The sequence below is a fragment of the Desmodus rotundus genome, chromosome 1 (assembly GCF_022682495.2).
Source record: "Desmodus rotundus isolate HL8 chromosome 1, HLdesRot8A.1, whole genome shotgun sequence".
In the NCBI taxonomy this organism is placed as follows: Eukaryota; Metazoa; Chordata; class Mammalia; order Chiroptera; family Phyllostomidae; genus Desmodus; species Desmodus rotundus.
This window is the reverse complement of record NC_071387.1, coordinates 81162320-81187785: the sequence shown is the minus strand read 5'-3', so window position 1 is coordinate 81187785 and position 25466 is coordinate 81162320. Positions and strand designations below refer to the sequence as shown.

General features: G+C 39.8%; 2 pseudogenes; both read right to left on the bottom strand.

Annotated features, from left to right (window-relative positions):
- Nucleotides 1-337: 337 nt before the first annotated feature.
- LOC112302763 (protein SET-like) lies at nucleotides 338-2755 on the bottom strand (annotated as a pseudogene).
- A 2438-nt stretch (nucleotides 2756-5193) lies between these two features.
- LOC112302861 (60 kDa heat shock protein, mitochondrial pseudogene) lies at nucleotides 5194-7119 on the bottom strand (annotated as a pseudogene).
- Nucleotides 7120-25466: the final 18347 nt, after the last annotated feature.

The following is a 25466-nucleotide window of genomic DNA, read 5'->3' as shown; positions in this document are numbered from 1 at the left end:
GTTTGTCTTCCTGGAGTGGAGTCATGTGAGTTCTTTATATATTTTGGAGATCAAACCCTTGTTCCAGATATCATTGGCAAATATGTTTTCCCATACAGTTGGTTCCTTTTTCATTTTGCTGACGTTTTCTTTAGCTGAAAAACAGAAGCTTTTCACTTTGATGAAGTCCCATTTGTTTATTCTTTTCTTTATGTGCCTTGCTCTAGGGGACATATAGGTGAAAATATTGCTGCATGGAATATCTGAGATTTTCCTGACTGGAAAAAAAAAGACTGCAATTTGCTCCCAGGGACTGGAGAAAATTTAAAAAAGAAGGTTGGAATCCTTCAGTGTTCCATTAGTCATCTCCTTCATCTTCCCCTTCTTCCTCCCTCTCATCATTGTCTTCATCTTCTTTACTTTCATCCTCATCCCCTTCTTCATCAGTATCTTCCAACCCTTCTTCTTCTTCTTCATCATCATCTTCTTCTCCTTCCTGTTCTTCGTCATCCATATCAGGGACCAGGTAATACTGTAATGGATTTGGCTAACTATCATCTTTGATGACTTATCCTAACTCATCTGCACCTGCATCACAATGGTTACTAAACCAGGTAAAAATGCTCTCTGGTTCCTCATGCTGACTCTTCCTGCTGGCTTTATTCTGTGTTTCAACTGAATGTTTCATCCAACCCTTTCCAAATTTCCATTTGATTTCAGTGGACTTTGAGGATGGGTCACCACTTTTATTCATATAAAATTCTTTGGAGAGAACTTTATTTTCAAAGTAAGGAGTTTCATCTAAATGAAAATCTATTCTGTAACCTGATTTAATGTCTTCAAATTCTGTCACTTCAACTCTTGTCAAATAATGCAGTGCCTCTTCATCCTCTTCCCCAAGCAGTGAAGACACTTTTGGATGGTTGACAAATGTTGTTACTCCAAAACTGGGGATTTTGGTGGTCAGTTCTGACCTCTTCTGAAAAAAATGCTTGGTGGAGTTTGTTATATTTTTGTTCTACTTTTGAAACCTCCTGACTGGCTTGTTCATTAAGTCTGTCTATTTCACTTTGTACTTCATCAATATGTTCAATTGCTTCTTGGTGTTCTTTTTCTTCCTTTGGCAAATCCAGAGAGGTTGGCTTCTTCTCTGGCTTGGGGACAGGAGAAGGTCTCGGTTTCTTCGTTAGGCGTGGGAGCGAAGACTGGCATTTGGGAGCCAAGCTGTGAGATAAGTCATCGAATCTGACAGAAGGGAACTTGAAAGGCTGGAAGAATCTAAGCAAAAATCATAAGGCAGGTCTTTGATAAATGAACAAAGGCATTTCAGTGGAGAAAGGAGTATCTTCAACAAAGGGTACAAAAGGATGTCCACATACAAAAAAATTAATCTAAGCATAGACCCCCCACCTCTCACAACCATTAACTCAAAATAAACATAGACATTTATAAAATTGAAAATAATATAAGTTGTAGAAAATAAGAGAAAATCTAAATCACTTTGAGTTTGGTAAATATTCTTTAGAAAAAACACTGAATTTGTGATCCGTGAAAAAAAATTTGTAAGTTACATTTCATTAAATTAAAAAACTTTTGATCAGTGAAAGACACTGTTCATGGAATGAAAAGACATGCCACAGGCTTGGAGAGAATATTTGAAAAGAAAATCTAATAAAGGATTGCATCTAAAATCCACAAAGATCCCTTATACCTCAACAATAAAAAAAAAAAATCCATTTAAGAAATGGGTGAAAGACCTGAATTGACAATACACCAAAAAAAAAAAAAACCCAAAAACCAGATGGCATGTAAGTATAAGAAAAGATGGTCAAAATCATACATTATTAATGAATTGAACATTAAAAATGATATTCCACTAAACACTTTTAAGAATGGCTAAAAGCCAAAACATTGACAATACCAAATGCTGATGAACATGTGGAGCATAAGAATTCTCATTCATTGCTTATGGGAATGTAAAATGGTACAACCACTTTGGAAGACAGTTTGGTAGTTTCTTAGAAAGTTAAACATTTTCTTACCATACAATCCAGCAATTATGTTCCTTGTACCTTTTCCACCAGCTTTACTGAGATATTATTGAAATATACATATCAAAGTGTAAGATGTACAATGTGATGACTGGATGCATATATACATTGCAAAGTAATCTCCGCAATAAGGTAAGTTAACACCTCTATCCCCTCACATAGTTACCTTTTTGTGTGTGTGGTGATAATATTTAAGATCTACTCTCTTAACAACTTTGAAGAATATAATGGTATTGTTAATAATAGTTACTATGCTGTACATCAGATCCCAAGAACTTAGTCATCCTAAATGTGGAAGTTTGTACACTTTCAGCAATATCTCCCCATTTATCCCACCCCTCAGGCCCTGGAAACAACCATTCACTGTGACATTTCATCTAGTATAATGCCCTCAAGGTCCACCCATGTTGTTTCAAAAGACAGAATTTCTTCCTTTTCTGTGGCTGAATTATAGGTATATCACATTTCTGTATTCATTTATCCATTGATGGACATTTATGTTGTTTCCAAGTCTTAGCTATTATAAACAATGTTGCAACAAACATGGGGGCATGTAGATATCTCTCTTCAAAACAGTGTCGTCATTTCCTTCAAATATATAACCAGAAGTTGACTTGCTAGATCATATGGTGGTTTTATTTTTTAATTTTTTTGGGGGGAAATCCATACCATTTTCCATGGAGACTGTACCAGTTCATATTCCCACCAACATGAATTTTCTCCATAGCCTCACCAACACTTTTCTCTTTTCTCTTTGATAATTGCCATTCAAATAGGAGTGAGATGATTTCTTTTTTTTATATTTATTGATTATGCTATTACAGTTGTCCCATTTCCACCCCTTCGCTCAACTCCATCCTGCCCACCCCCTTCCTCCCACATTCCCCCCCTATAGTTCATGTCCATGGGTCATATTTATAAGTTCTTTGGCTTCTACATTTCCTACACTATTCTTACCCTCCCCCTGTCTATTTTCCACCTACCATTTATGCTATTTATTCTCTGTACCTTTCCCCCCCTCTCCCCCTCCCAATCCCCTATTGATAACCCTCCATGTGATCTCCATTTCTGTGGTTCTGTTTCTGTTCTAATCGTTTGCTTAGTTTTCTTTTGTTTTGGTTTTAGGTGTGGTTGTTAATAACTGGGAGTTTGCTGTCATTTTTACTGTTCCTATTTTTTATCTTCTTTTTCTTAGATAAGTCCCTTCAACATTTCATATAATAATGGCTTGGTGATGATGAACTCCTTGAACTTGACCTTATCTGAGAAGCACTTTATCTGCCCTTCCATTCTAAATGATAGCTTTGCTGGATACAGTAATCTTGGATGTAGGCCCTTGCCTTTCATGACTTGGAATGCTTCTTGCCAGCCCCTTCTTGCCTGTAAGGTCTCTTTGGAGAAATCATCTGACAGTCTTATGGGAACCCCTTTGTAGGTAACTGTGTTCTTTTCCCTTGCTGCTTGTAAGATTCTCTCCTTATTTTTAATCTTGGGTAATGTAATTATGATGTGCCTTGGTGTGTTCCTCCTTGGGTCCAGCTTCTTTGGGACTCTCTGAGCTTCCTGGACTTCCTGGAAGTCTATTTCCTTTGCCAGACTGGGGAAGTTCTCCTTCATTATTTGTTCAAATAAGTTTTCAATTTTTGTTCTTCCTCTTCTCCTTCTGGCACCCCTATGATTCGGATGTTGGAACGTTTCAAGATGTCCTGGAGGTTCCTAAGCCTCTCCTCATTTTTCTGAGTTCTTGTTGCTTCATTCTTTTCTGGTTGGATGTTTCTTTCTTCCTTGTGGTCCACACCATTGATTTGAGTCCCAGTTTCCTTCGCATCACTATTGGTTCCCTGTACATTGTCCTTTGTTTCTCTTATCATAGCCTTCATTTTTTCATCTAGTTTTCGAGCAAATTCAACCAATTCTGTGAGCGTCTTAATAACCAGTGTTTTGAACTGTGCATCCGATAGGTTGCCTATCTCTTCGTCGCTTAGTTGTATTTTTTCTGGAGCTTTGAAGTGTTCTGTCATTTGGGCCTTTTTTTTTTTTTTTTTTTTTTTTTTTTTGTCTTGGCGCATCTGTTACCTAAAGGGGTGGAGCCTTAGGTGTTCCCTGGGGTGGGGTAAAGCTGATCACTGCCCTGTGAAGCTGTATGAGGGGGAGGGGCGGAGAGGGAGGAATGGTGCCTGCTCCACTCTCCACCGGACTTCAGTCTTTCACTCTGCTACCCACAATCAAATTGGGCCCCTCTGGTGCTGGTTCCCAAGTGGGTGGGCTTGTGCACACTCTAGGCCCTTGTGGGTCTCTCCAATGACCTCTCCTGTGAGGCTGGGAGTCTCTCCTGCTGCCTCCCCAACCCCCAGGGGCATTTTCCATCAGAGGTCTGAGGCTTTATTTCCCCACACTGGAGCCCTGGGTTAGGCGGTCTGCTTCGCTCCCGGCTGTTCATCCTGGTTTATCTGTGTGCGAGTGTGGGGCCGTGGGGTGCCACCTGCTGCTCTGCCTGCCCTGGTCTCTTCCACTCTGAGTCCAGCCCTCTCGGTTTATCTGTGTGCGAATGTGGGGCCGCAGGGTCTGCTAGTGGTCAGACTGCCTGCCCCGTTTGTCCCACACTCCTCCAGTATTGGTCCCACCATGGCCACGCGAGTCCTCTCCACCCCGGTGCCCATCTCCACCCCTCCTACCGGTCTGGATGTATGTTTCTTTTTTATCTACTTGGTGTCGGACTTCCTTGCCATTCAGTTTTCTGTCAGTTCTGGTTGTGCGAGGAGGCGCAGTGTGTCTACCTATGCTGACATCTTGGTTCTCTGGGATGATTTCTCATTGTTGTTTTCATATGTATTTTCCTCATTATTAGTGATGTTGAATATCTTTTCATGTACCTGTTGGTCATTTGTATGTCTTTTTTTTAAATTTTAAACAAATTTTTATTATACAAAGCTCACATAATTGGATATTTCTCTACTTTGTACACAATTATTCTTACTCTCCTCAGAAAGACTGCTTAACTTCTCATCAGGTGATGGCAAGCACTAAAATCCTGATTTTAACCGAATAGTAGTAAAAATTCCTCAGTGATTTAAGTTGAAAGCAGTACATTGGTGCATGGCTCTTGCACTTAGTTATGAGGAATGTACAAAATGTATTTTATTCAAAAATACAAAATAAATTATCTGTAGGCATGGACAATGACAGCAGTAAACCATTGTTTGTTGTCAACTGAAAGCAGTAACTGATGGTTATAGTGATTTTCTTAAACATCAGCCAGCCTTTTCTTCCATCATTTCCTTCAACTGACTTCTCTGAAGTTAGAAGTGAGGAGCCCTGCCTGGAGCTTCCTCTCACAATTCTCAATAATGGTAAAGCACTATTCCCGGACTAGAACATGCCACTTCCCATACTGCCTCCCATTCCACCCATGCCTGCCATCCCAGGGTCTTTCTCTTCTTTAGGAATTTCTGTGACTACAACTTCTGGTGTTGTTAACAGAGAGGCCACTCCAGCAGCATCCAATAAAGCAGTTCTTACAACCTTAGTTGGATCAATGATTCCTTTTTCCACCATATTCACAAAATCTCCAAGCATAGCATCATAACCAACTTCTGAGGAACTCTGCATAATTTTCTCAACTATCAACAATCCCTCAACACCTGCATTCTTAGCAATGGTCATTGCAGGAATTATGAGTGCTTTTTAAATAATTTCTATACCAATTTTTTGATCTTCATTAGCTGGAGTTAATGAGTCCAAGGGTAGAATGCACCGAAGCAGGGCACAACCCCCTCCCAGAACAATGCCTTCCTCAACAGCAGCTCGTGTAGCATTGACAGCATCTGTTACTCTGTCTTTCTTCTCATTCACTTCAACATCACTTGTCCCACCAACCTTCAGCATAGCTACCCATCTGAAAGTTTTGCTAGACGTTCATTTAGTTTTTCCTTTTCATATTCACTAGTTGTGATATCCAACTGCTCGATGATTTCTTGAATACGTTTTTCAATTTGAGTCTTGTCACCTTTTCCTTTCAAGAGCATGGCATCATCTTTTGTCACAATGACCTCACCAACTTTTTCTGAGTCATGATCCTGAACGTCTTCAAGATTTAGAGTTAATCCTTCTTCTCCAAACACTGCACCACCAGGAGCAATAGCCATGTCTTTAAGCTGGTTCTTTCTATTGTCACCGAAGCTTGGAGCTTTGACTGCTACAACCTGAAGACCAACTTTTAACCTATTCAAAACAAGTGTACTCAGAGCTTCTCCATCAACATCTTCAGCAATTATGACCAAGGGCTTACGGTGAGCATTGGCAATTTCAAGAGCAGGTACAATGGACTGAACACTAGAAATTTTCTTTTCATTCAGTAGGACATAGGCATCTTGGAATTCACATTTCTGACCTTTTGCTGTATTAATAAAATATGGAGAAATATAACCTCAATCAATCTTCATACCTTCAATAATTTCTAATTCATCATTCAGTGTTTTCCCATCATTTACTGTGATGACGCCCTTTCTTCCAACCTTTTTCATTGCATCAGAAATTACGTTGCCAATTTCTTTGTCTCCATTTGCAGAAATTGTAGCAACCTGAGCTATTTCTTCAGGAGTCGTCACAGGTTTGGACTGCTTCTTAAGTTCAGAAATTACAGCATCAACAGCTAACATCACACCTCTCCTGATTGCCCCTGGAGTAGCACTTTTACTAATCTTCTCAAAGCCCTCCTTGGCAGTAGCACGTGCCAGCACAGTAGCAGTGGTGGTGCCATCACCAGCTTCTTCATTTGTATTATTGGCAACATCTTGAACGAATTCGGCGTCGATATTTTTATATTTGTCTTTTAAGTCAATGGACTTTGAAATGGTCACACCATCTTTTGTTACTTTGGGACTTATCAGTTCTATTCAATTATAACTGTTCTTCCCCTTGGCCCCATAGTAACAGCTACAGCATCGGCTAAAAGGTCTACACCTTGAAGCATTAAGACTTGGGCATCTGCACTAAATTTTACATCTTTGGCATAAGCCCGAGTGAGATGAGGAGCCAGTGCCCTGGACACTGGCCTAATTTGTCGAAGGACTTTGTGTAATCAAAGCATTACTCCGGGGTAGCAGCTGGGTGTGTGAGCAGCTATGCAGGCCATCGGCGGCAAGTGTATGTCTTTTTTGAAGAAAAATTTATTTCAATCCTTTTCTCATTTTTATTTATTTACATTTTTATTGTTGTTCTATTACAGTTGCCCCAATTTTCCCCAGTTGCTCTCCCTTGCTCCTACAATCAACTGCACCCTGTTGTCCATGTCCATGGGTCATTTATACCTGTTCCTTGACTAGGTCCTCCTCTTCTTTCCCTGCTTATCCTCCTCCACCTCTCCTCTGGTCACTGTCAGTCTGTTCTTTGTTTCCATGCCTGTGGTTCTATTTTCTCATTTGTTTGTTTTGTTCATTAGGTTCCTCTTACAGGTGAGATCATATGGTATTTATCTTTTGGGCCTGGGTTATTTCATTTAGCATAATGCTCTCCAGTTCCATCCATGCTCTCGTGAAAGGTAGGAGTTCCTTTTTTCTTTCTGCTATGTAGTATTCCATTGTGTAAATGTACCATAGTTCTCTGATCCACTCATTTAATGATGGGCATTTAACCTGTTTCTAGTACTTGGTCATTGTAAGTAGTGCTGCTATGAACATTGGGCTGCATAAGTTCTTTTGAATTGTTGTTTCAGGATTCTTAGGGTATAATCCCAGCAGTAGAATCACAAAAGGCAGTTCCATTTCTAATTTTTTGAGGAAATTCCATACTGTTTTTCACAGTGGCTGCACCAGTCTCCATTCTCACCAACAGTGCCAATTGTTTTTTATATTAAGCTGTGTGAGTTCCTTTTATATTTTGAGTATTAACCTTCATCAGATAGATAGTTTTCAAATATTTTCTCCCATCTGTAGGTTGCCTTTTTATTTTAATGATTGTGTCTTTTGTGATATAGAAGATTTTCAGCATGATGCAGTACCTTTTGTTTATTTTTACTTTTGTAGCTTTCACTTTTAACGTTATATCTAAACAAATCTTTGCAAATACCAATGACAAGGAGCCTTTTTCCTATACATTTTTCTACTTGTTTTAACTTTTTGAGTCTTACATTTTTTGTTTGTTTTTATTTATATTTATTTATTTATTTATTTTTACTTAATTATGTAACAATTTATTTGTACTCACCTGTACAAAATTTGTTCTTTTTTAAAAAAAATTTTTTTCTTCTTTTTAAATCTTTTTTTAATTTTTATTCAGTTAGAATTGTCTGCTTTCTCTCCCCATCCCTCCACCCCACCCCACCCCAACCAGTCTCACCTCCCTCCTTCACCTCTACCTTCCCCCTTAATTTTGTCCAGGTGTCCTTTATACTAGCTCCTATAGACCCCTCTCCCCACTATCCCCTCCCCACTCCCCTGTGGCTATTGTTACAATGTTCTTAATTTCAATGTCTCTGGTTATATTTTGTTTGATTTTTTCTATTGTTGATTATGTTCCAGTTAAAGGTGAGATCATATGGTATTTGTCCCTCACTGTCTGGCTTATTTCACTTAGCATAATGCTCTCCAGTTCCATCCATGCTGTTGCAAAGCATATAAGCTCCTTCTTTCTCTCTGCTGTGTAGAATTCCATTGTGTAAATATACCATAGTTTTTGGATCCACTCATTTGCTGATGGGCACTGAGGTTGCTTCCAGTACTTGGCTATTGTAAATTGTGCCGCTATGAACATTGGGGTACATAGGTTCTTTTGGATTGGTGTTTCAGGGTTCTTAGGGTATAATCCCAGCAGCGGAATTGCTGGGTCAAAGGGCAGTTCCATTTTTAGTTTTCTGAGGAAATTCCATACTGTTTTCCATAGTGGCCGCGCCAGTCTTGCATTCCCACCAACAATGTACTAGGGTTCCCTTTCCTCCACATCCTCTCTTATATTTGTTTGTTGATTTGTTTATGTTGGCCACTCTGACTGGTGTGAGATGACACTTCATTCTGTTTTTCATTTGCATCTCTGATGACTAGTGATGCTGAGCATCTTTTCATATGTCTCTGAGTCCTCTGTATGTCTCCCTTGGAGAAGTGACTGTTCAAGTCCTTTGCCCATTTTTTAACTGGGTTGTTTGTCTTCCTGGAGTGGAGTCATGTGAGTTCTTTATATATTTTGGAGATCAAGCCCTTGTTTGAGGTATCATTGGCAAATGTGTTTTCCTATACTGTTGGTTCTCTTTGTATTTTAATGCTGTTTTCTTTAGCCATACAGAAGCTTTTTATTTTGATGAGGTCCCATTTTGTTTATTCTTTCCTTTATGTCCCTTGCTTTAGGGGACGTGTCTGTGAGGATGTTGCTGCGTGGAATGTCTGAGATCTTCCTGCCAATGTTTTCCTCTAGGACTTTTATGGTGTTATGACTTATATTTAAGTCTTTTATCCATCTTGAATTTATTTTTGTGTATGCTGTAAGTTGGTGATCGAGTTTCATTTTTGTGCACGTAGCTGTCCAGATCTCCCAACACCATTTGTTGAAGAGGCTATTTTTGCTCCATTTTATGCTCCTGCCTCCTTTGTCAAATATCAATTGACTATAGAGAGTTGAGTTTATTTCTGGGCACTCTGTTCTGTTTCATTGATCTATGTGCCTATTTTTATGCCATTACCAGGCTGTTTTGATTACCGTGGCCTTGTAATACAGTTTGATATCAGGTATTGTGATCCCTCCTGCTTTGTTCTTCTTTCTCAAAATTGCTGCAGGTATTCAGCGTCATTTATGGTTCCATATAAATTTGTGAAATGTTTGTTCTATATCTATGAAATAAGTCATAGGTACTTTTATAGGGATTGCATTGAATCTAGAAATCGCTTTGGGTAGGATGGACCTATTGATGATGTTAATTCTTCCAATCCATGAGCATGGTACATGCTTCCATTTGTTTGTGTCTTCCTTAATTTCTTTCTTCAGTGCACAAGTAACTTTTGAATATTGATTTTTATATCCTGCAGTTTTTTTTGAATTTGTTTATTAGTTATAATAGTTTTTGGTGGAATCTTCAGGATTTTTTAATATATAAAAACCCATTACCTGCAAACAAAGACAGTTTCATTTCTTCCTTTCCAATTTAGATGCCTTGTTTTTACTTAATTGCTCTGACTAGGACTTCCAATACTATGCCAAATAAGAGTGTTGTCTTCTTCATGGTCATAATAGCCAAACTTTCAGCCTGCATCATTAAGTATGATCTTTGTTGTGGTTTTGTCACATATGGCCTTTATTGTGTTAAGTTACATTTCTTCTACACTCAATTTGTTGAGAGGTTTTTTTAAAATCATAAAATGCTGTTATTATTTTTTTTTGTCAAATGCTTTCTCTGGACTTCTGGCCAAGATGGAGTCATAGGTAGATACACTTTGCCTCCTCGCACAACCAAAAGAAGGACAACAACAAAATTAAAACCAAGAAATAACCAGAACTGCCAGAAAATCGAAACGTATGGAAGTCCAACAACTAAGGAGTTAAAGGAGACATATACATGCAGACCGGTAAGAGGGGCAGAGAGGGGCAGCTATAATGGAGAGGACTCACAGTAAGGTAGTGGCTGGAAGACCAGGTGGGAAAGGCAGCAGCTAGCGGACCAGGCAGTCCCACATTTGCATGCAGATAAACGGGGAGAAACAACTGGGGAGTGAAATACACCCTGAAACTCAGGGTTCCAGTGTTGGAAAATAAAGCCTCAAAACTTCTGACTGAAAAATCCTATGGGGGTTATGGTTTAAGGATAAACTCCCAGCCTCACAGGAGAGCTTGTTAGAGAGACCCACAGGGTCCTAGAATGTACACAAACCCACCCACCCAGTAATCAGCACCAGAAGTGCTCAATTCCCTTGTGAAGTGCAGAGGAAGTGACTAAAAGCCAGCTGAGAGCTGAGCAAGCCGCATTATTCCCTCTCTGATCCCTCCCCGACACACAGCACCACAACATATCGACGTGGGTTGCCCCACCCTGGCAAATAAGTAAGGGTCTGCCCCTAACAATGTAACAGGCACACTGAGACAAAAAAAAATATGACCCAAATGAAAGAGCAGATCAAAACTCCAGAAAAAATACAACTAAGCGATGAAGAGATAGCCAACCTATCAGATGCACAGTTCAAAACACTGGTAATCAGGATGCTCACAGAAATGGTTGATTATGGTTACAAAATAGAGGAAAAAGTGAAGACTATGAAAAGTGAAATAAAGGAAAATGTACAGGGAACCAACAGTGATGGGAAGGAAATCAAGACTCAAATCAATGGTTTGGACCAGAAGGAAGAAATAAACATTCAACCAAAACAGAATGAACAAACCAAAAAACAAAAAAATATAAGGAATGGCTTAGGAACCTATGGGACAAATTTAAATGTTCCAACATCGAAATCATAGGGGTGCCAGAAGGAGAAGAGGAAGAGCAAGAAAAGGAAAACTTATTTGAAAAAATAATGAAGGAGAACTTCCCCAATCTGGCAAAGGAAATAGACTTCCAGAAGTCCAGGAAGCTCAGAGAGTCCCAAACAAGTTGGACCCAAGGAAGCACACACCAAAATGCATCATAATTACATTACCCAAGATTAAAGAGAAGGAGAGAATCTTAAAAGCAGCAAGAGAAAAGGAAACAGTTACCTACAAAGGAGTTCCCATCAGACTATCAGCTGATTTGTCAAAACAAACCTTGCAGACAAGAAGGGGCTGGAAAGAAGTATTTGAAGTCATGGAAAGCAAGGACCTACATCCAAGATTACTCTATCCAGTAATACCATCATTTAGAATGGAAGAGCAGATAAAGTGCTTCCCAGATTAGGTAAATTTCAAGGAGTTCATCATCCAAGTCCTTATTATGTGAAATGTTAAAGGGCTTATCTAATTAAAAGAAGATCAAAAATACGAACAGTAAAGTGACAACAAACTCACAACTATCAACAACTGAACCTAAAAAAATTAAGAAAAACAAAACAAAAATGAACTAAGCAAACAACTAGAACAGGAACAGATTCGCAGAAATGGAGATCACCTGGAGGGTTATCAGTGGGATGAAAGGGTGGGAGTACAAAAGGGGAAAAGTTACAGGGAATAAGGAGCATAAATGGTAGATAGAAAATACACAGGGGCAGGTTAAGAATATTATGGGAAATGGAGAAGCCAAAGAACTTATATGTATCACCCATGGACATGAACTAAAGTGGGGGAATGCTGGTGGGAGGAGGGTAGAGGGCATAGGGGAATAAAAGGGAGAACAAAATGTGCTAACTATAATAGCATAATCAATAAAGTATTTAGAAAATGCTTTCTCTGCATCTATTGAGATGATCATATGATTTTGATCTTTCACTCTATTAATGTGGTGTATATGGCATTTATTGATTTGCATATATTGAATCATCCTTGTATCCTGGGGATAATTCTTACTTGAACATGGTATATAATTCATTTACTGTACTGTTGAATTTGGTTTGCTAGTATTTTATTGAGGATTTTTGCATCTATGTTCATCAGGGATATTAGCCTGTGCTTTCCATTGCTTGTGATGTCCTTATCTTGCATTGACATCAGGGTAATGTTGGTCTCATAAAATGAGTTTGGGAGCATTCTGTCTTCTTTAACATTTTTGGAAAAGCTTGAGAGGACTATTGTTAATTCCTTGAACATGTAGTAGAAGTCACCAGGAAACCATCTTGTTCTGGTCTTTTCTATGTTGGGAGGTTTTTGATAACCTTCAATTGCCTCACTTGTTACTGGCCTGTTCAAATTTTCTAACCCTTCATAATTCAGTTTCATGAGGTAGCATCTTTCTAGGGATTTTTCAATTTCTTTTAGGTTATCCAATTTACTGGTATATAATCATTCACAGTAGTCTCTAATGGGCCTTGTATTTCTGTTGTGTCAGTTTTACTGTCTCCTGTTTGATTTCTGATTTTATTTATTTGAGTTTTCTCTCTTCCTTTTCTAGCTAAGAGTTTGTCAATTTTATCTTTTCAAAAAAAAAAAGCTGTTAGTTTTGTTGATGTTTTCTATTGTTTTTTTAGCCTCTATTTTATTTATTTCTGCTCTGATAATTGTTATTGCCTTTCTTTGACTAACTTTGGGGTTAGTTTGGTCTTTTTTTCCTGGTTCCTTGAGGTGTGAAGTTAGGTTGTACATTGTGACCTTTCTTCTTTCTTAAACGTGGTTTATCACTATAAACTTTACTCTTAGAACTGCCATTACTGCATCCTATAAGTTTTGACATGTTGTGTTTTAATTTTTGTGTATTTCAATATTTTCTTAAATACGCACCCAAGTACATGCTTATTTTTTAAATGAATATACTTACTTATTTTTAGAGAGAGGGGAAGGCAAGGGAAAAAGATGGAGAGAAACATCAATGTGGGAGAGAAACATCTATATTTGAGAGAAACATTGATCAGTTGCTTCACATATGGCCGAACTGGGACCAAACTCGCAACCTAGGCATGTGCCCTGACTGAGAACGGAATGCTCAACCTTTCAGTTTACGGGATGACACTCCAACCAACTGAGCCACACTGGCCAGGGCTCAAATATTTTTGATTTCCCTCTTAATTTCTTCTGTGACCTTGTGGTTCAAATTTCCATGCATTTTTTTTAACTTCCCAATTTTCCTCCTGTTATTGATTTCTAGTTTTCTACCATTGTGGTCAAAAAGATACATGGTATGATTTCAGTCTTTTTTACATTTGCTAAGATGTGTTTTGTAACTTAACATATGATGTATACTGGAGAATATTAGTGTGTGCTTGAAAAAATGTGTATTCTGCTGTTCTTGGATGGAATATTCTGTATATGTATTTGGTCCATTTGGTCTAAGGTATAGTCAAGTTCAATGTTTTCTTAGTGATTTTCTGTCTGAAAGATCTATCCAGTGCTGAAAGTAAGGTATCGAAGTCCATTACTATTACTATATTTTTAATGTTTTTTTCAGATCTATTAGTATTTGCTTAATATATTTAGATGCCCTGATGTTAAGTGCATATATATTTACAATTGTTATATCTTCTTGATGAATTGACTCCTTTTTCATTATATAATCTTATTTGTCTCTTGTTACAGTGTTTTACTTAAAGGATATTTTACCTGATATAAGTATAGCCACCCCTGTTTTCTGTTGTTTTGCATTTACATGGGACATCTTTTTTTATTCCTTCACTTTGAGCCCATGAATGTTTTTAAATCTGAAGTTAGTCTCTTAAGGCAGTATATAGTTGCTTTTTGTTTTCTAATCCATTCAGCCATTCTACTTATTTTTACTGGGAGTTAATAAAATTTCACTTAGGAATAGGAAGGTGGCAGCCAGATAGGTGGGAGCGGAGTCCACTTCCCCTTTGCACAGGTGGAACACCTAGCCGATCTTCTCAGGAACAAAGTGAATAGCCAATGGTATCCCAGCATGTATGAAGAGTGGAGGCCAAAACTGTAGATGACATTGAAAAATCAGATGGTAAGGAGGGTGCTTCAGGACAATAAGGATCCTGGGACTAGTGCAGGGATGAGGGTGGCTGTAGCCCCAGGTCCAGCACCTGCTGGGTCTGCTGCAAGATTCTTGGGAGAGAGTCAGGTCATTGGCTCCCTACCCCGCCAAACAAGGTTTGAGCAGTACCAGGATAGTCCTGGATGCTTGAAGTTGCTGGGGGGAATAAGAACGAAGTGGCAAACATGCAGGGGCAGTGTGCACCCACTGAGACTGTGGACCCTGGCTGGGAAGAGTTGGACCTTGATGGACCCTGACCTGGATAGTCCCCAGTCTGGTTGAAAAGTTTGCGTGTGTGAGAGGGCAGGCACTGGTTTGGAGCAGCAGGCTTGTATAGGAGGAAGTTTTCAAAAAGAAAAAGAAAAGAAGAGGCACTCATTGGCTGTTTAGAGAACTCTCCTGCAGCAACCACCCCCAACTCCCTCAGCGTGTGCAGCCTCCGCAGCCTCTGCAGCCTCCACAGCCTCAGCCATGGTCCGTCTCTGCTGCCAGGACCGCAACTGCACCCCTAGCCCCAGCCAGTGGCAGAGGGTACCCGGTCATGCCTGCGACCCCAGTGGCGCACCACTGACCCAGCTACCCCGTGGGGGCAGCCACCGCAGCAGCGGAGGCTGGCACATGCCTGCTCCCACCACCCAAGCTGCGACAGAGACAGCAGCGGAGGCCAGGCGCTCACCCCAAAATGCTGGGGACAGTGCGCACCTGAGCCCATGGCCCACAGTTGCCCATCCTGCCCCAGCAGCGGAGGCCGAGCACACGGGCCGCAGCCCCGGGGACAGAGTGTGCCTGACCCCACTGCCCAGAGGCGCCTCACAACCAACCCCACTGCCCCAGGTACAGCAGCAGAGGAGGCGCAAGCCTGCACCCGCTACAACCATGGTGGAGCCCTGCCCTACAGGGCTGACTGGCTCTCTAAGAGGAAGGCGAAGATGCCCCGCAGAGGAGAGCAGCAGGTCTCAGGGAGTCAGCAATCCCCAGAAAGACTTAACTCAGTGTGGGGAGCTGAACTATCCTGAAGATACTCTGAGAATCCCTAGCACCTAAGACAGCAAAGAGTGAGAAGGTGGTGTGTGAGTTGCCCTAATTGGTGCACCTCAAGGACAGCACAACTGGTGGACTGAAGGCACAGGCACAGAAGGGCACTAGGGTCACAGCAGCAAACTGAGGAAATAAGCTGGTGGCTGGGCAACTGCGAAGAGTGCGGCTCAGACCTGGCCCCCATCTCCACAAAAGCACAGGAAGGGAGAAAAGCAAAAGCAATTCCCCCTCAGCCTGCTGCAGCCAAGAAGACCAGCAGAACTGGCTTGGACTGCAGAAAGCCAGCAGGGGGCCTTTTTTTTTTTTAATTCCTTTTTCCTTTCTTTCCTTCTACCTTTTTAAAATTCCTTCTTCCTTCTTTCCATCCTTTTTTTTTTTTTTCTGTATTCCCACAAGTAAGACAATAAAACCTGGAGCTGTGAAAGGACCAAAGTTAGACCCAAAGAGGGGTCATCCCAACAGCTGAGACAGTGAGACAAATTTCACTTTGCTACTCCAGAGAATGTTCAAATTATCGTATATTTGTATTATTATTTTTTCATTATTTTTTTACATCTTTTATTTTATTAGTATTTTCTTCATTTCCCTTCTATCTGTTTAGTCTTCTTCACTTGGTTTGTTAAATTGCATTGTTTGACTGGTTTCCCTTGTACTGTCTTTCACAGTGTATTTTTAATTTTCTGTCTCTCACTTCACTTGCGTTCCAATAGCACACTAGTCTAGGTCAGGTACTTCCTATTCTTGTTATTTATACCACATAGATTTTGTCATATGATTGTTGCCCCTTTATTATTGTAAAAAATTTCTGTTCCATACAGTTGTAAATACTACACAGCACCCCTCCTGGATCTTAGCTCACTTCACTGTTTCCTGAACGTTTTTACTGTTGTGGTTAACTCTATTCTCTCTCACACTACATCTATTTTTTATCCTATACTCTCAATTTACCTCATAATCTGACATCCCACAAACTCACTGCTACCTAGATCAAACTTACAATCCTTCCGCCCCAGCAACAAGAGTCTTATCATTTTTTCCACCCTTTCTAAAAAGTGGATAGTTGGGTGAAATATCATGGTTAACACTATACATATCCAAAAGATCTCCTATGTCTTTTCTACAGGTTGGTAATTTAACCCATAGAATACACTCCTGCTACCTTAAATCATTTTGCCTTCCCCCTCCAAATGATCACAAAAAAGAGTAGGTGGGACCTATGAACACCAGTATCCCTGCTGGAGGGATGGACTGGTGTTCATATTGAAGGAAACCCACCAACAAAGGAACCACCAACAGATAACAACAGAACAAGGTGAAGCAGGGAGTGGAAGCCACACTAACCTACACCCAGCACTGGTCTGGATATACAACTAAATGGTGGAGAACTTACCCAGAAGAAACAACTGAACAATAGCGAGACAGAAGCCTCAAAGCATTGTACAGACAGAAGAACCAGCTTCAACAAAACCTGCCCACAAGGGCACAACAGAATACAACAGGTGATGGATGGAGTGGCCCAAGATAATCAGCTGGAGGGAAGGACCCAACAACAATCAAAACCAAAGACATACAGAGAGCTAACATAAATGACAGACCAAGACCAGAAATATCAGGAGATCAAGGAGACTGCACCACTGAATCTCACAGGTCTCCTACCATAGAAGTTCACACCATAAACCCGGAGATTCAGAACACATCACTTTAAGAAGAAGAGGCTAATAAGAAGACTCTCACAAACAATGGGAACACAAAGAAACAAACCACAAATGAAAGGAAATAAGGAAGCCTCAAAAGAATGCTAAATAAAATACAGGCAAGTCAACTATCAGATACTGAGTTCAAAGCAATGGTTATAAGGACGCTCAATGAGCTCACACAGAATTACCAAAAACTACAGAGAAACTACAATGAACTCACTCTAAATTATATCAGCATGAGAAAGGAAATAGAAACTATCAACAAGGGCCAAGAAGAAATGAAGAATACAATTTCTGAATTGAAGAACACAGTAGAAGGAATGAAAAGCAGACTTGATGAAGCAGAGGATTGGATCAGCGAACGGGAGCACAAAGTAGAAACAAACAACCAGAATGAGCAATAAAAGGAAAACAGACTCAGAAAGAATAAAAAGGGGTTACAGGAAAGGCAGGGCAACATGAAACATAATAATGTCAGTATACAATAGGGATACCAAAAGGAGAAGAAGAAGAGCAAGGGATAGAAAACCTGTTTGAAAAAGTAGTGCTGGAAAATTTCCCTAATCTGATGAGAGAAAAAGTCACCCAAATCCATGAAACACAGAGAATCCCAAGCAAGAGGAACCCAAAGAGGCCCACTGCAAGACACACTGTAATTAAAATGGCAAAATTCCAACACAAAGAGAGGATCTTAAAGGCAGCAAGGGAGAAAAAGGAAGTAACATACAAGGGAGCCCCAATCAGGTTAGCACCTGACTTCTCAATGGAAACGCTCCAAGCCAGAAGAGAATGGCAAAAAATATTCCAAGTAATGAGAACCAGAGGCCTGCAACCAAGGCTACTTTACCCAGCAAGGCTCTCAATCAAGATAGAAGGCCAAATAAAGAGTTTCCCAGACAAAAGAAGTCTAAAAGAATACACTTCCACCAAACCAGCTCTGCAAGAGATGCTAAAGGGACTGCTTTAAGGAAAGGAAGAAAAAGAGAAAGAGAGAGGAACACAGGTAGGAAAAAATGGCAATGAATAACTACCTATCGATAATAACCTTAAACATAAATGGATTAAATCCTCCAATCAAAACACATAGAATAGCTGAATGTATAAGAAAACATGACCCACACATATGCTGCCTACAAGAGACCCACCTCAGGACAAAAGACTGAAAGTGAAGGGCTGGAAACAAATTTTCCAAGCAAACGGACAGGAAGAAAAAAGCAGGGGTAGCAATACTCATATCAGACAAAATACACTTCAAAAGAAGGGTCATAAAGAGAGACCCAGAAGGTCACTTCATAATACTCAAAGGAAGAATCCACCAAGAAAACATCAACATTGTAAATGTATATGTGCCCAAGACAGGAGCACCCAAATACATGAAGAAAATCTTGGAGGGCTTGAAGAAAGATATTGACAGCAACACAATTATAGTAGGGGATTTTAACACCCCACTGTCAAAAATGTACAGGTCTTCCAAACAAAATATCAACAAGGATATTGTGTCACTGAACAGTGCCCTAGATGAAATGGACTTAACTGATATATATAGAGGGAGCTTTTCATCCCAAAGAAGGAAAATACACATTCTTTTCAAGTGTCCATGGAACATTTCCAAAGATAGACCACATGATAGGACACAAAGCAAGCCTCAACAAATTCAAGAAAATTGAAATCCTATTAAGCATTTTCTCTGACCCCAAGGGACTGAAACTGGAAACCAACCTGAAAGGAAAAAACCCCAAACACTCAAAATCAGGGAGACTGAATAGCATGCTATTAAACAATGAATGGGTCAAGAACGAGATTAGGGAAGAAATCAAAAGCTTTCTGGAAACAAATGAAAATGAACTCACAACAACCCAAAACCTATGGAACACAACAAAGGCAGTCCTGAGAGGGAAGTTCATAGCAATACAGGCCTACCTTAAAAAGATAGAAACATTTCAAACAAACAACCTAACCCTACGCCTACAAGAACTCCAGGAACAAAAACAAAGAGAGCCCAAAGCAAGCAGAAGGAAGGAAATAACCAAGATCAGAGAAGAGTTAAATGACATAGAGACTAAAAGCACAATTCTAAGGATCAATGAATCCAGGAGCTGGTTCTTTGAAAAGATAAACAAAATCGACAAGCCTTTAAGTAGGGTCATCAAGAAAAAAAGAGAGAGGATCCAAATAAGCACAATTAGAAATGAAAGAGGAGAGATTACTACTGATACCATAGAAATACAAAGGATTGTAAGAAATTACTACAAAGAACTATATGCCAAGAAATTTGAAAACCTAGGTGAAACAGACACATTCTAGAAAAATATAATGTTCCAAAACTGAATGAAGAAGAAGCAGAAAACCTGAACAGATCAATAACAGCAGACGAAATTGAAGCAGTCATCAGAAAACTCCCAACACACAAAAGCCCTGGACCAGATGGTTTCACAGGAGAATTCTACAAAGCATTTAAGGAAGAGCTAACCCCTATCCTTCACAGACTATTCAAAAAAATCCAAACTGATGGAAGGTTCCCAAATTCTTTTTATGAAGCCAGCATCATCCTAATCCCAAAACCAGATAAAGACACAACGAAGTAAGAAAACTTCAGGCCAATATCACTGATGAACATAGACGCTAAAATTCTCAACAAAATATTGGCAAACCGCATCCAGCAATACATTAAAAAGATCATGCACCATGACCAAGTGGGATTCATCCCAGGGATGCAAGGATGGTACAATATTTGCAAATCAATAAACATAATACATCACATCAACAACAGCAAAGACAAAAATCACATGATCATATCAATACATGTGGAAAAAGCATTTGCTAAGTAATAACACCCATTTCTGATAAAAACACTCAGCAAAGTGGGAATAGAGGGAGCATTCCTCAACATAATAAAGGCCATATATGAGAGACCTACAGCCAACATCATACTCAATGGACAAAATCTTAGAGCTTTCCCACTAAGATCAGGAACAAGACAAGGATGCCCTCTCTCACCACTCCTATTCAATACAGTACTGGAAGTCCTTGCCACAGCAATCAGACAAGAAAAAGCAATAAAAGGTATCCAAATTGGAAAGGAGGAAATGAAACTGTCACTGTTTGCAAATGACATGATAGTGTACATGGAAAATCCTATACACTCCACCAAAAAACTACTCGACCTAATAAATGAATTTGGCAAAACAGCTGGATACAAAGTCAATAGCCAGAAATCAAAGGCAGTTTTGTATACCAAAAATGAAACATCAGAAGCAGAGATGAGGAAAAAAAATCCCATTTGATATAGGAACAAGAAAAATAAAGTGCCTAGCAATAAACCTAACCAAGGAGGTAAAAGACCTGTAGTCAGAAAACTACACAACACTGAAGAAAGAAATTAAGGGAGACACAAACAAATGGAAGCATGTACCATGCTCATGGATTGGAAGAAATAACATCATCAAAATGGCCATACTACCCAAAGCAGTTTATAGATTCAATGCAATCCCTATTAGAGTACCCATGACATATTTCACAGATATAGAACAAACATTTCAGAAATTCATATGGAACCATAAACAACCCCGAATAGCTGCAGCAATTTTGAGAAAGAAGAACAAAGCAGGAGGGATCACAATACTTGATATCAAACTGTACTACAAGGCCACGGTAATCAAAACAGCCTGGTACTGGCATAAAAACAGGCACATAGACCAATGGAACAGAATAGAGAGCCCAGAAATAAACTCAAGTCTATATGGTCAATTAATATTTGACAAAGGAGGCAGGAGCATAAAATGGAGCAAAAACAGCCTCTTCAACAGATGGTTTTGGCAGATCTGGACAGCTACGTGCAAAAAAATGAAACTCGATCACCAACTTACGCTATACACGAAAATAAACTCAAGATGGATAAAAGACTTAAATATAAGTTGTAACACCTTAAAAGTCCTTGAGGAAAATATTGGCAGGAAAATCTCAGACATTCCACGCAGCAACATCCTCACAGACACATCCCCTAAAGCAAGGGACATAAAGAAAAGAATAAATAAATGGGACCTCATCAAAAGAAAAAGCTTCTGCATGGCTAAAGAAAACAGCACCAAATTACAAAGAGAAACAACAGTATGGGAAAACATATTTGCTAATGATACCTCAGACCAGGGCCTGATCTCCAAAATATATAAAGAACTCACACGACTCCACTCCAGGAAGACAAACAACCCAATTAAAAAATGGGCAAAGGACTTGAACAGACACTTCTCCAAGGAAGACATACAGAGGGCCCAGAGACATATGAAAAGATGCTCAGCATTACTAGCCATCAGAGAGATGCAAATTAAAACCACAATGAGGTACCGTCTCACACCAGTCAGAGTGGCCAACATAAACAAATCCACAAACAAATGTTGGAGAGGATGTGGAGGGAAGGGAACCCTAGTGCACTGTTGGTGGGAATGCAGACTGGTGAGGCCACTGTGGAAAACACTATGGAATTTCCTCAGAAAACTAAAAATGGAGCTGCCCTTTGACCCAGCAATTCCGCTGCTGGGATTATACCCTAAGAACCCTGAAACACCAATCCAAAAGAACCTGTGCACCCCAATGTTCATAGCAGCACAATTTACAATAGGCAAGTACTGGAAGCAACCTAAGTGGCCACCAGCAAACGAGTGGATCCAAAAACTATGGTATATTTACACAATGGAATTCTACGCAGCAGAGAGAAAGAAGGAGCTTATACCCTTTGCAACAGCATGGATGAAACTGGAGAGCATTATGCTAAGTGAAATAAGCCAGGCGGTGAGGGATAAATACCATATGATCTCACCTTTAACTGGAACATAATCAATAGAAGAAAAAAGGAAACAAAATACCACCAGAGACATTGATGGGGGGAACTGTCTAGCAGTGGCCAGGGGGGAGTGGGGTGGGGACAGTGGGAAGAGGGGATTGCAGGAACTATTATAAAGGACACATGGACAAAATTGGGGGGGATGGTGGGCGTGGTGGAGGGAGGTAGGTTCAGCTGGGGTGGCGGGAGGGAACGGGAGAAAAGGCATACAACTGTAATTGAATAACAATAAAAAATATATATTAAAAAAAAAGAAGAAGCAGAAAACCTGAACAGATCAATAACAGCAGACGAAATTGAAGCATTCATCAAAAAACTCCCAACACACAAAAGCCCTGGACCAGATGGTTTCACAGGAGAATTCTACAAAGCATTTAAGGAAGAGCTAACCCCTATCCTTCACAGACTATTCAAAAATATCCAAACTGATGGAAGATTCCCAAATTCTTTTTATGAAGCCAGCATCATCCTAATCCCAAAACCAGAATAAGACACAACGAAGAAAGAAAAGTTCAGGCCAATATCACTGATGAACATAGATGCTAAAATTCTCAACAAAATATTGGCAAACCGCATCCAGCAATACATTAAAAAGATCATGCACCATGACCAAGTGGGATTCATCCCAGGGATGCAAGGATGGTACAATATTTGCAAATCAATAAACATAATACATCACATCAACAACAGCAAAGACAAAAATCACATGATCATATCAATACATGTGGAAAAAGCATTTGCTAAGTAATAACACCCATTTCTGATAAAAACACTCAGCAAAGTGGGAATAGAGGGAGCATTCCTCAACATAATAAAGGCCATATATGAGAGACCTACAGCCAACATCATACTCAATGGACAAAATCTTAGAGCTTTCCCACTAAGATCAGGAACAAGACAAGGATGCCCTCTCTCACCACTCCTATTCAATACAGTACTGGAAGTCCTTGCCACAGCAATCAGACAAGAAAAAGCAATAAAAGGTATCCAAATTGGAAAGGAGGAAATGAAACTGTCACTGTTTGCAAATGACATGATAGTGTACATGGAAAATCCTATACACTCCACCAAAAAACTACTCGACCTAATAAATGAATTTGGCAAAACAGCTGGATACAAAGTCAATAGCCAGAAATCAAAGGCAGTTTTGTATACCAAAAATGAAACATCAGAAGCAGAGATGAGGAAAAAAAATCCCATTTGATATAGGAACAAGAAAAATAAAGTGCCTAGCAATAAACCTAACCAAGGAGGTAAAAGACCTGTAGTCAGAAAACTACACAACACTGAAGAAAGAAATTAAGGGAGACACAAACAAATGGAAGCATGTACCATGCTCATGGATTGGAAGAAATAACATCATCAAAATGGCCATACTACCCAAAGCAGTTTATAGATTCAATGCAATCCCTATTAGAGTACCCATGACATATTTCACAGATATAGAACAAACATTTCAGAAATTCATATGGAACCATAAACAACCCCGAATAGCTGCAGCAATTTTGAGAAAGAAGAACAAAGCAGGAGGGATCACAATACTTGATATCAAACTGTACTACAAGGCCACGGTAATCAAAACAGCCTGGTACTGGCATAAAAACAGGCACATAGACCAATGGAACAGAATAGAGAGCCCAGAAATAAACTCAAGTCTATATGGTCAATTAATATTTGACAAAGGAGGCAGGAGCATAAAATGGAGCAAAAACAGCCTCTTCAACAGATGGTTTTGGCAGATCTGGACAGCTACGTGCAAAAAAATGAAACTCGATCACCAACTTACGCTATACACGAAAATAAACTCAAGATGGATAAAAGACTTAAATATAAGTTGTAACACCTTAAAAGTCCTTGAGGAAAATATTGGCAGGAAAATCTCAGACATTCCACGCAGCAACATCCTCACAGACACATCCCCTAAAGCAAGGGACATAAAGAAAAGAATAAATAAATGGGACCTCATCAAAAGAAAAAGCTTCTGCATGGCTAAAGAAAACAGCACCAAATTACAAAGAGAAACAACAGTATGGGAAAACATATTTGCTAATGATACCTCAGACCAGGGCCTGATCTCCAAAATATATAAAGAACTCACACGACTCCACTCCAGGAAGACAAACAACCCAATTAAAAAATGGGCAAAGGACTTGAACAGACACTTCTCCAAGGAAGACATACAGAGGGCCCAGAGACATATGAAAAGATGCTCAGCATTACTAGCCATCAGAGAGATGCAAATTAAAACCACAATGAGGTACCGTCTCACACCAGTCAGAGTGGCCAACATAAACAAATCCACAAACAAATGTTGGAGAGGATGTGGAGGGAAGGGAACCCTAGTGCACTGTTGGTGGGAATGCAGACTGGTGAGGCCACTGTGGAAAACACTATGGAATTTCCTCAGAAAACTAAAAATGGAGCTGCCCTTTGACCCAGCAATTCCGCTGCTGGGATTATACCCTAAGAACCCTGAAACACCAATCCAAAAGAACCTGTGCACCCCAATGTTCATAGCAGCACAATTTACAATAGGCAAGTACTGGAAGCAACCTAAGTGGCCACCAGCAAACGAGTGGATCCAAAAACTATGGTATATTTACACAATGGAATTCTACGCAGCAGAGAGAAAGAAGGAGCTTATACCCTTTGCAACAGCATGGATGAAACTGGAGAGCATTATGCTAAGTGAAATAAGCCAGGCGGTGAGGGATAAATACCATATGATCTCACCTTTAACTGGAACATAATCAATAGAAGAAAAAAGGAAACAAAATACCACCAGAGACATTGATGGGGGGAACTGTCTAGCAGTGGCCAGGGGGGAGTGGGGTGGGGACAGTGGGAAGAGGGGATTGCAGGAACTATTATAAAGGACACATGGACAAAATTGGGGGGGATGGTGGGCGTGGTGGAGGGAGGTAGGTTCAGCTGGGGTGGCGGGAGGGAACGGGAGAAAAGGCATACAACTGTAATTGAATAACAATAAAAAATATATATTAAAAAAAAAGAAGAAGCAGAAAACCTGAACAGATCAATAACAGCAGACGAAATTGAAGCATTCATCAAAAAACTCCCAACACACAAAAGCCCTGGACCAGATGGTTTCACAGGAGAATTCTACAAAGCATTTAAGGAAGAGCTAACCCCTATCCTTCACAGACTATTCAAAAATATCCAAACTGATGGAAGATTCCCAAATTCTTTTTATGAAGCCAGCATCATCCTAATCCCAAAACCAGAATAAGACACAACGAAGAAAGAAAAGTTCAGGCCAATATCACTGATGAACATAGATGCTAAAATTCTCAACAAAATATTGGCAAACCGCATCC